Genomic DNA, 12,022 nt, shown 5'->3' with positions numbered 1-12,022 from the left:
TGAGAGGATATGAGCACAACTAGGGCCTGCGGCAACTCGGAGGAGCTGACCCAGACTTCAGTACGGAACTTACGCACCGATATCAAACATGGCTAAGAAGGGAAATCACAAGCAGGCAAAACAACAATTGACTTCTGACGAACCCTGATGATCTAGAATAAACCGTGAGCCTGTTAAGGCCTCGAGCACTTTATTCTATTTTTATGCTTTACTCTTTTTAAGACTGCTCAGCCTGTGTAATAGAAGTTATAATTTGAATAAAAATGAAAGCTCGAGAGTTTTCCCCTTTTGATCCAAGTGTTGAACCGCCGTGTCACCCAAGTATCAAGTCAACTTCTGGTAACGGGAAACCGTGGATCAAGTTGATAGATTGTGACCGAATCTCACAGAGAGATTGCCTACGTATCCCTTTTCAGGGAATCAGGTCAGCACGTAGTTCAGGCTAAGGTTCACTCGAGTATTTTAGCTCTCCTTTTACGCTCTAAATTTTGCCTAGTGCTGCCACTTCGGGTTTTCAGCCTAGCGAGCTTTGATTGATGCCTATTTATTTTTGCCTAAACCGCCTTCTCAGGTTTTCGGTCTAGCAGGCTTGCTCTAATTTTTGCTTGGAATCGCCCACCCTTGTGGTTTTCGGCGCAACGAGCTTCTCTCAGGGATTGTATCGTTTGAGTTGATCCAGGTTAACCAGAGAACTGAATTCGTTGCCGTCGAGATCGATGAGCTGAGTCCCTCCCCCAGAAAGGATGGTCTTGATGATGTAAGGTCCGGAACGCTTGGGTCGAAACTTGCCACGGGGGTCAAAGACTGGCGCCCGAATCTCTTTTGTGACCATGTCTCCTTCGACCAAGTCTCTAGACTTCACTTTTTTGTTGAATGCCCGTGCGATTCTCCGCTGATAGCCCTGAACATGATACAAAGCCCGGAGCCTCCTCTCATCAAAAAGCATGAGTTCAACAAATCTCCCACTAAGCCATTCAGATTCCGAAAGTTCCGATTCTACCATGATCCTCAAAGATGACACCTCAAGCTCTATAGGGAGAACTGCTTCCATCCCGTAGACCAAGGAATAGGGGGTTGCCCCCGTTGATGTTCGAATCGACGTTCGATAACCCCAAAGAGCTAATGGCAGCTGCTCATGCCAGTCCCTGGCGGACTCTACAGACTTCTTGATGATTGTCTTGACATTCTTGTTGGCCGCTTCAACCGCTCCATTCGTTTGGGTACGATAGACCGTTGAGTGATGGATTTGGATCTTGAATTCTTCGAAGAGCTCCAGGACCCTGCCTTTGAAATGACTCCCATTGTCTGATACAAACGCTTGCGGAACCCCATATCGGTAGATGATGTTTTTCCTAATGAAATGAGCAACTTGAACCGCCGTTAGGATTTTATAAGATTCGGCCTCCACCCATTTGGTAAAATAATCTATCGCCACGAGGATAAACCTATGACCATTTGATGCAGACGATCTGATCATGCCGATGACATCGATGCCCCATACAGAGAAAGGCCAAGGCGAAGCCATGCCAAATAGGTTAGAGGGTGGAACATGCATTAGATTAGCATGAATTTGGCATTTGTGACATCGCCGCACATAATCCACACACTGAGATTCCATAGTAGACCAGAAATAGCCTTGGCGCAAGATTTTCCTAGCCAGCATGACGCCGCTCATGTGAGGGCCACAGACCCCCTCGTGGATCTCTTCCATGATTCTGACGGCCTCGGTCCCGTTGACACAGAGCTTGTGCATTCCGCAATGAGACATCCTATATAACTTTCCCCCACAAATGATGTACTGGGCAGCTATCCTCCGCAATGCAGTCTGATCCTTTTTAGAGGCCTCGGCCAGATACAAGCCACTCTCGACGAAATTCCATATGTCATGGTACCAGGGTAGGCCATCATCAACATCATCGATGGCGTTGACGTATTGATAAGCGAGGCGGTCCCGTTGTTCGATTAAGACTGGGCGAAGTTTGACTCCCAAAGGTAATTCGACCATGGAAGCCAAAGTCGCGAGTGCATCGGCAAACCGGTTCTTCAAACGAGTGATGTGGGTGAAAGTCACTTTGTTAAAGCGAGGAATTAGCCCCTTCAGATCCTGATGATAAGGTTTCAGCCCCTCTTCACGCACCTTCCAGTCCCCATTGGCTTGAAATACAACGAGGTTGGAGTCCCCAATGACTTCAAGCCGTTCAACGCCGAGCGTGAGTGCAGCCTCCATACCCACGATACAGGCCTCATATTCAGCTTGGTTGTTTGTAACATCGAAGTTGAGTTTGAATGCGAGCGGAATATGAGAACCATCGGGGGCGACTAGCAAGACCCCGATCCCAAATCCTTTCTGATTGGCCGCCCCATCGAAGTAAAGAGTCCAAACGTCTTCGACAACTGCTAGCACTTCCTCATCTGGGAACACAAAATCTGCGTCTTCCGATCCATCCACAGGGTGATCAGCCAAAAACTCTGCAATGGCTCGCCCCTTCACCGACTTTCTCGTGACGTATTCAAGATCGAATTCTGCCAAGAGGAGCAACCAACGTGCTAACTTACCAGTGAGAGCTGGTTTCTCAAACAGATACTTGAGTGGATCCATTCGATAAATCAATTTCACTGGGTAAGCCAGCATGTAGTGTCTCAACTTCTTAGAGGCCCAAACCAAAGCCCAACATGTTTTTTCCAAGGCGGTGTAGCGCTCTTCAGACCCCACCATTTTCTTACTTAAGTAGTAAACGGCCTTCTCAACCCCCTGGTCCCCCTCTTGAGCTAGCAAGCATCCCATGGATGTAGAACTCACAGATAAGTACAAATCAAGGGCTTTCCAGGTACCGGTGGCATCAAGACAGGCGGGTTTTGCAGATAGCCCTGAATGGACATGAAGGCCGCATGACATCTGTCCGACCATACGAACGGGGTGTCCTTCTTTAGTAGACGAAACATCGGCTCGCAAGTTAAGGTTAACTTGGCGATAAATCTGCTGATGAACTGAACTTTTCCCAAAAAGCTTCACACTCCCTTTTCAGTCTCCGGTGGCTTCATTTCAAGCACCGCTTTGATCTTTGATGGATCGACCTCAATTCCACGCGAAGTGTTCATGAAACCGAGCATCTTGCCTGCCGTGACCCCAAAGGTGCATTTCTGTGGATTGAGATGCATGCGAAACTTTCGGAGCCTCTCGAAAAACTTCCTCAAAACAGGAACATGCCCTTCCCGAGTTTTTGACTTAGCAATCATGTCGTCTACGTAGACCTCAACCTCTTTGTGCATCATGTCGTGCAGAATGGTCGTAGCGGCTCTCTGGTAGGTAAGACCAGCATTTTTCAAACCAAACGGCATGACCAAGTAACAATAAGTCCCCCATTCAGTGATGAAAGTCGTTTCTCACGTTCTTCTGGCGCCATAAGAATCTGATTATATCCGGAGAAACCATCCATGAATGAAAGTAGGGCATGGCCCGCCGTATTGTCAACCAGTACATCGATATGTGGCAGGGAAAAATCGTCCTTGGGGCTTGCCTTGTTTAAATCCCTGAAGTCCACGCACACTCGAATTTGTCCATTCTTTTTAGGAACTGGGACAATATTGGCAACCCATGTGGGGTATTGAGAGACCATAAGAAAACCGGCGTCGATCTGCTTAGTGACCTCCTCCTTGATCTTCTGCACCCAATCCGGCCTCATTCGCCTCAATTTTTGCTTCACGGGTTTGGCATTTGGCAGTAAGGGGATTCGATGCTCCACTATTTCTGGGTCGATGCCGGGCATGTCTTGATGGGACCACGCAAAGACGTCACTGAACTCTGAGAGTAGTTCTTTGAAATCATAATGTTCCTCTGGAGATAAAGTGGAGCCCACCTGAACCATTCGGGGATTATTCTCGTCTTTCAAGTTTATTAAGACTATTTCTTCTTTTAACGCCTGAGCAGCATGCCTTTCATCTTCCCTTTCGATGGGGGCACGGATTTCCTTGGGAATGTCCCCATCGAAATCTATCCCTTCATCGTCAGGGTCGACACAGTTTATATAAAGATCATTCAAGTAGTCAGAAGAGGATTCCTTCATTTCATAAGACCCTGTAGGGTCGCCAAGTACAAGGGAATCAAACTCAAAGTAAAAGCCATGACGTGGAGGGCCGAGAGGCACAAACTCCGACTCAGAGCTAGACTTAGACTCAGACGACTCAACAGACTCAGTGTCAGACTCTGATACATCATCAATGCAAGTAAGGCGTGGTTTGAAAATGCAATTTTTGAGGCTATCCTTGGCTTCTGTGATGAGGGAAAGGGGGTCCTTGAGGTCGTCGGGACCGAGCATGAACACCTCGGCCTCTTCAGCTTCCTTGGCCAAACCCACTTGGGAGAACTCATAAAACAGCTACTCCAAGCTCCCTTGATCAAAAGACATCAGCCAATCAGTCTTCAGCTTGGGCTGGCTAAACTTCCTTTTGAATTCCGCCCTTGCTGGTTCTTCATCACTAGAGGACCAAGTGTCATCAGCGAAAACCTCAAACCCAGGCAGCAACTCCCCAGTGACTGAATCGACAAAAGGTTCAGGCTGCCCGGTGTAGACATCATTCCCCACCTCGCGCACGAAGTAGCTGTCGGGTTCACCATAGAGAGATCGAGGTTTTCCCGTGCATTTCCTTCTTTTGGCATCCTTGGTAGAGGAAGAGTACCCAGACCAAAGCGGCCCTTGCAGGAAGGAAAGGCAGGGAACTCTGGGGTCCCTTGTTGGTGAATCCCAAGACCAAGACCAGGTAGATAGGACATCCTCCTCATGATGTCCAAGGCAACAGAGCTTACGATGAAGTCCCCATCCACGTTGATGGCCAAAACCGAACCAGAAGTGTCGAAAGAGAAACCCCCGAGGTCAACATCTTCATCACCGTGCGCTATCCCCAGAACAGGCGTGCCATCTTCCTTAAGCGGGCGAATGCCCGAGTCCCCGCAGATAGTTAAAGTTCCGGTAGGGAGTCCCAACATAACCTTTTGGTGAAGAGTAGACGGTACAGCCATGATGTCAGATCGGTGAAGCCACGGCCTTCCTAGCAGGAGATTGAAGGTGGCAGGGATATTAACCACATGGAACTCGACGTCCATCTCAAAACCCTCAGCGTCAAGCTTAAGCACAAGCGTGCCCTCGACCACGCGACGAGTGCTGTCGTATGCCTTAACAGCCAGATTGGAAGGTGCAAAGTCCTTCTTGGCTAGTCCCAAGCGGTAAGCCACTCTCAACGGGCAAATATTGATTGCCGATCCATTGTCGATCAGAACAGTTAGAATCCAGAGTCCTTTACACTTAACAGTGATGTGCAAGGGGCGATTGTGATCAACCCCTTCGATCGGTAGATCCTTGTCAGTGAAGACCACGGTGTGCTTAGAAGTAGGCAGGAGAATTATAGATATCATTGCTTCAGGCGTGACATCCGGTTGGATCTCAAGGCGAGAGAGAGTATGGCAAAACTTCTGACGATGCTCGCGGGAGGAACAGATTAGTCCCCAGAGTGATATAGCAGCAGGAATCCGCTCCAGCTGCCTCTGAATCATGTCATCATTCGGGGGAGCTGGGAGTTACCTCAAGCGGTGCAGACCTTGAGAAAGCAGAAGGTTCGTTCCTTTGGTTAGAAGAATTGGACGAGCTCCCGGCCTGCAGATTGGTAGGCTAAAAAATTCGTCCACTCCTCGTAACGTTGAGAACGTTCTCTAGAGAGGGCATCACTTGAAGGGTTTGACTATCATCCCAAAGATCAGCAGGGACTTCCCCCAATTTGTGTTTTCCTTTGTCAAAAGGCGGTGGGGCTATAGGTGCTCCCATGCTTAGATCGAGGTCTTCAGCTAAATCGTTCCACAACAGCGACTCCCAGAAATCTGAATCCTTAACAACTACAGCCTCCCCAATGGGCTCCGTGTTAGCAATAAATGGGACGTCCCAGAGTCCCCCATCGGCAAGAGAGCGGTTGACAGTCCAAACCTCGGACCCAACTTGGATATTAACCACATCATCAACGTCCCAGAGGTCCGCTGGCGGAACAAGGTCTGTAACCATAATGCTGCGATCTTCCTCGGTCGGATAAGGCGGTGCGGGGCGCGATAGTTCCTCGCTAACGATGTAGAATGTAGGGTCGTACTCAGTGTTAGTTACAGAGTCAACCAGTCTGTCAAGAGTAGAAGGGAGAAAGCATTCCCCCAGGACGCAAGTTTCCTCCTGAACAAGACCCTCCTCTATGAACTGAATCTCATGATTGGGCAGAGCGTAACCTTACAGAGGATTGAGGTCAAACTCTAATGGAAACTGCCACGCGGGCTTGGGATCCCAATAGTACTCCTCCTCAGGCAGAACGGGTTCAGGCTGTTGAAATAGCATGTTCAAGGAGAATCCATCCAAAGGGTCAAGCATGTCTGCCTCATAATTAGCCATCCAGGCGTCATACCAAGCATGGTTAAATGGGACATATTTGGGATTCTGGGGGAAGCCGTCTAATTCTAGCTCTGTCCATTCATTAATTATGGGGGCTGCATAGTCATCATTATCGGCAATAGCCCACCCCACTGCTTGCATATCAACCTGCCGTTCCGGTAGAAGAGGGACAGCAGACCTAAAACGGCTTATCAAGTTCGGAGAGGAGTTTGGATCCGTCACATCAAAATACGGGCTATCCAAGGAAGAAACAGAGTTGAGCTGCACGGAAGGGATGGACTGGTGAAACAGGTCGCTGATGGAAGCGTTGAACACAAACGTCCCATTCTGCAGGAGTGCGAAGGGCACTTCGGGATTGGACGATTGTCCTTCTTCAAGATGAATATAAAAGATCTCGGCTTCGGGCTAAGAAGGTATGGGCACGACCGGCCTGGGTTGGTCTGTTGAGGTTATATGGTCGGTGGGGTTGAATATAGTGGAGTTAGGGTTGATATAAGTGGAGCTGAGGGATATTTGGTTGATGCGGGGAGCAGCATTGTGCTTTGGCAGGGAGTTGGAAATGATGTTTGGTTTTTGGGTTGGTGGAGGTGGAGCGTGGAGAGTCCCTTCATTTATGAGATCCTGAATAGCATGCCGGAGACGGAAACAGGAGTCCGTAAGATGGCCAGCCCCTTGGTGGTAGGCACAATAAAAGTTGGCTTTGAAGTTGGGTGAAGGGTTCTTAGGCAGAGGAGTTGGGTCAAGGGGTTTCAGATGCCCTGACTGGATTAACTTCTCCATAACGGACGACAATGGAGCTTCAAACGCAGAGAAACTGCAGGGCTGACTGCGGGGCCGGTTATTTTGAGGGCTTTGCACCTGGTTAATCTCAGCGATGCGATTGGTTGTATTGGAAGAGGAGGCGTTAGTGCCGCTGGTTGCTGTGTTGGAAGATCCCCCACTGCCAAACAACGCATTGGTGTTTCCTGAGTAGACCCGGGGCTTTGATTTCGGAGGATTAGAGGACTCCCCTCTTGACAGAATCCCACTTTGTAAAGCATCCTTGATAGCCATCCCAGATTCGAAGAAAGTATCAAAGTTCGAGGAGGCCTGGACAAGAACTAAATGCCTAGCATAATCAGGTTGAAGATTGCGAGAGATGATTCGGAGCTGATCTTTCTCACTCGGGCGATCGGTCATCTGAGCAGCCTTCGTCCTCCATCTTTTGACAAAATCCGCAAAGGATTCCTTAGCCTCCATTTTTGTGGACTCAAGCTCTCGGGTTGTCATCTTGAGCTGGGAGTTGTAACTATACTGCGAAATAAACGCAGCACCGATGTCTTCCCACGTCTTCCTTTTAGCGATGTCAAGCGACAAAAACCAGTGAAAAGCGGGTCCCGAGAGAGTCTGCGGGAATAGCTGGGACATGGCCTCGGGTTCAACAGCCAAGAGTTTCATGGCGGCATGATAGCCATAGAGATGAGTCTTCGGGTCACCACTCCCATCAAACTTGGCAAGATCAGGCATTTTGAACTTGTCGGGGAGCTTAGCATTGGGATACAAGCAGAGGCGATCTAAATCAATTCCCCCAGCACTGATCTTTTCGGACTTGGACACAGATTCCTCCAACTTGAAGATCTTTGCCATGAGAGCAGTCATGTTAGGATCCAGAACGGGCCTTGCCACAGCGAGATTCAGATTCGCTGCCTCCGGGTGAGCCTCTCTCGGGTTGGGCTGAATTATGATCCGCCCTGCATGGTTGGGGTCTTCAACAAAGATTGGTTCCGCATGGTCGTCCTCATCGACCTCGCCTCCCACTTCTGCAGCTGGCGGAAGACGAGCGTTGATAAGGTCATTGAGCCTAGTGAGATTTGCATCAGTCTGAGCACCCCTTTGCTGCATGGTGGCGATGCTGTTCTGGATGTTCATGAGTATGGTTTCGAGACTCAGTGGTTGCGGATGATCTGCCATAATGGAGGTTCCGGATGAACTTGACGAGGATGGGGAGGTTGGTGACGCCGGAGATTCAATTTCCTGGATAACTGACGGTGATCCTGACTGTAAAGCGGCCAACAGGGAATACGGAGAGTCTTCCGTTGTGACTGACTGAGCTGACAACCTGACTAGCCTTTGAACCGAGTTCTGATGCAGACGTTCCCAAGTGGGTTTGGCTTTCTGCCTCGATACTTTCCTTGGTGGCGCAATGGTTCAGAATTCTGCTTTGCTTTGCTGTAAGAAAAGGTTCGATAAGGGCCCTACAGCAACCTTACTCTAAACAAAAGACTTTAAAGTGATAACACAGCCATCGTCGTTGGTGTCGCCCTTAGACTCTAAGACTACAGACGAGTCTGTCTCATGATGTTCGGACACTGCCAAAATCCTCGGATTTCTTTTCGAGAGTGTATCCCTGTTTGAATCGAATAAGACTAAAAGATGTCAAGAACAATCTAAGCCTTTGACTTTTCCGTTCTTGAAGTTTCAATTTTGAACTCGGAATAACTCGGGGTGAATGACGTGATACCTTAACCGGGGCGGCGTAGGCGACACAGTGCCATAGCCTGAGCAGTGTACGTGCTGCGCACGATAACCAGGGTGGTGTGAGCATCACGGCATTCTCTTCGTCGTTCCTTGTTTTTTGTTTGAAACTTCAATTGGGATATAGACAAGGATTTTAGAGAGTTTTGATTTCCCAAAGTCTTGCTGATCCTAGGACTTTTGAAAATTTGATAACACGCACCGCAAAGATGCATGACTCTTCATCGGGCCTAGCAGCGTCCTAATAAACATAAGATAGACTCGAAAGAGAGATAACCTAGAAGCCGCCCTAAACATGTCCCTACGCAAAACGGTATGTATGTACAGTGCATGCGATAGGGAAAGCAGTAACACATAGACAGTATATGGGGGTTAAATGCAAGTAGATCTTACCCTGCAGGTACCTGCCCTATTTTGGAGAGTTCTAGTGCTTTGTACATGAAAAAGGCTGGTTTTGGCTTGTAACGGGTTCCTCAGACTAGAGCCAAGATATACCTCCCGCTGCCCGCGTAATCGCAGAGCAACAGTCAAACGGTAGAATGACTCATCATCGTCGAAGGTTGTTGGTCATTCGGGGTCCCCGAGCTCCGGTAAACCGTGCCGGATTGCCAAAACGATCCAACGAGGCTTATCCCACATCGATGCAAATGAGAATGCTAAAAGGTTTGATTATTGAAACAGAATTGCAAATTCGCAAATGCCCTTTTCAAATTCGGCTCACTTTATTTAGTCAATGCTTAGAAGAAACTATACAAGAGAACAATCAGAAAAGTCCCAGATTGGATTGGCCGGACACGAGGTCCCGTTTAAATCACCACTCCAACCTTCGGCAGCGCGAAGCTCACCATTTTGACAAACTTTCGTGGGATCGTTCTTCAAGTGTATTGAAATCTAAACATAGACCAATATCGTTTCGATCCCCAGCAGAGTCGCCACTGTGGGCAGCGTGCCCTTCGGAATTTCCGGATTTCGAAAACGCAAGGGCCCAGATCGAGGGAGCGCGAGCGGGGAAGCAAGCGCTCGCAAAATACAGAGTCGCCACTCGGGTTTTGAAGGTCCGACACCCAAGGAACCGTATTTCGAAGCACTTGCCGCGCTGTTTGATTTAAAAAAAGTTAAGGAACCAGTCCGTCATAACCATATCTGGGTTCGGGAGCCAGGTTACGAGAGGGGAAGGGTTTTATGGCACCCCTCTCGCCCAATCCGGAGATCGGTCTCTACTTAGGTATTTGCGAAAAATGTTTGTTTGCGATTCTGTTTCATTAATCAATTTTTAGCCAATTAGGGCGGGGGAACAGATGATCGGGGATTAAAACTGTAACAGTTTGCAGGATGCGATAAGATATGACATGGATTAGTGAGATGACACATAATAAATGGAATAAAGTTCAAAACATCGATCATACATCAAAGCAGTGCCGTGTATGATTTTGGCACGAACAAACAGCCAGCTTGCATGCGTGAATCCATCTACATGCAAGCCAACCATCGCGCGACACTCCCATACACTCGCGCGAGTGTTGATGTTCCACCAATGTTTTGGATTTTACCCCCTTCTGGGCTCTGGAAGGACCAGTGCTCACCCAGGTGCAAACCAAGCAGTTTATAAGTACTTGAAAGTAAATAATGTTACAGCAAGCAGATGGAAATATTATGAAAACACGACCCCTAAACAGTGGAGGTATCTAAACAGAGGCCAAGGCCAAGCTGCTCATGCAAGGGCAGTCCCTGGAAAACCCAGAACCATCGCGCGACAGAGTGATACAGGCGCGCGATTGTTCAGATTGGACTTCCAGGAATTGCTTTGCATACTCAGGGCTCTGAGACATGTTTAAGAGCATCCCAAGAGCATTCCAAACCAAGAGGAGTTATAAACTAAGCTAAACAATGATTTTTAACATGCAAAAGCAGTGAGCTAATACCTTTTAAAAGACTTGAAAATGACTATGAATGCAACAAGAAACTTGAAGACCAGCATCCTTTCCCCACGTGGTCCAATCTCACGCAGACACAACTGTTGCGCGAGCCTATGGGACCATCGCGCGAGGGTATTCCTGGCAACGACTCTTGAAACCTTGCCAGCTTTAGGGCCAGAACTGGTATCGATTACCAGCCTTGACCCTGCCAGCCCCCCTCAAGGGTTCGAACAGTGAGCAGAAAGATATTATACCTTTGCTTGAGTGTCTTGGAGATGGCTTGAATGAGGTGGTGAGGTTTGGAAGATGATTATGTGGGAGTGAGTATGGTGTGGGACATTTGTGCTTGAGCTTTGCTTCTTCTTTCTTAGAGAGAAAATGGTAACCTTTTGCAATGAAGCATGGGGGGGGGGGGGGTGGGTATTTATAGAAGAATGGGTTGGTTGGTGGCTAGCCAAGGCCTTGTAACCAGCCAACAAGGCTGGTTAGAATCACTTGGTGGAGAAGTGGGGTGGCAAAAGTGATGGGAGAATGGGGGGTGAGGTGGTGCAAGGGGAGCCCCCCAGAACGCTGTTCAGCCGACGAAAACGGGGTCACATAGGCCTGTAGCCCCCTGACCACCACGCAATCCGGGTGAAAATGATAGGTGTTGACCATCGCGCGAGACAGTGAGAGCATCGCGCGAGGGTCCAGCCAACCCCGCGAGGGTCAATAGTCAAAGCTTTGACTTTGACCACCACCTGGCAAATGGACCATCGCGCGAGGATCCCAGTGTGTCGCGCGACATTCAAACCCAAGGTCTAGGTTTTGATTCAAGGGTTTTAGGGCTAAGGATGAGTTCCGCGTACACCAAACTCAAGCCATTCCAAGTTCTCGAGACTGTTTTCGACCTGATTCATCATCGGGGAAACAAGAAATCGAAAAACAAAGTAAAACGATCGGGAAACCAAATCGGGGTGTCTACACCGTTCATCCTCACGTTGACGGCCGTGAAGAGTGACCATGCTTTGCTTACGGCGCTGGCTGAGAGGTGGTGGGATTCCTCGAACACCTTCCACTTGCCAATCGGGGAGATGACGGTGATTCCGTCTGACTTTGCAGCTCTCACCGGTTTGAGGGTAGGAGGAGAGCCTATCCCGTTTGACTCGGAGATTCACAAGGATCCCCGGGCTC

This window comes from Rhododendron vialii, chromosome 11a (assembly GCF_030253575.1).
Source record: "Rhododendron vialii isolate Sample 1 chromosome 11a, ASM3025357v1".
NCBI classification, from domain to species: Eukaryota; Viridiplantae; Streptophyta; class Magnoliopsida; order Ericales; family Ericaceae; genus Rhododendron; species Rhododendron vialii.
Note: the sequence above shows the minus strand (reverse complement) of the source record.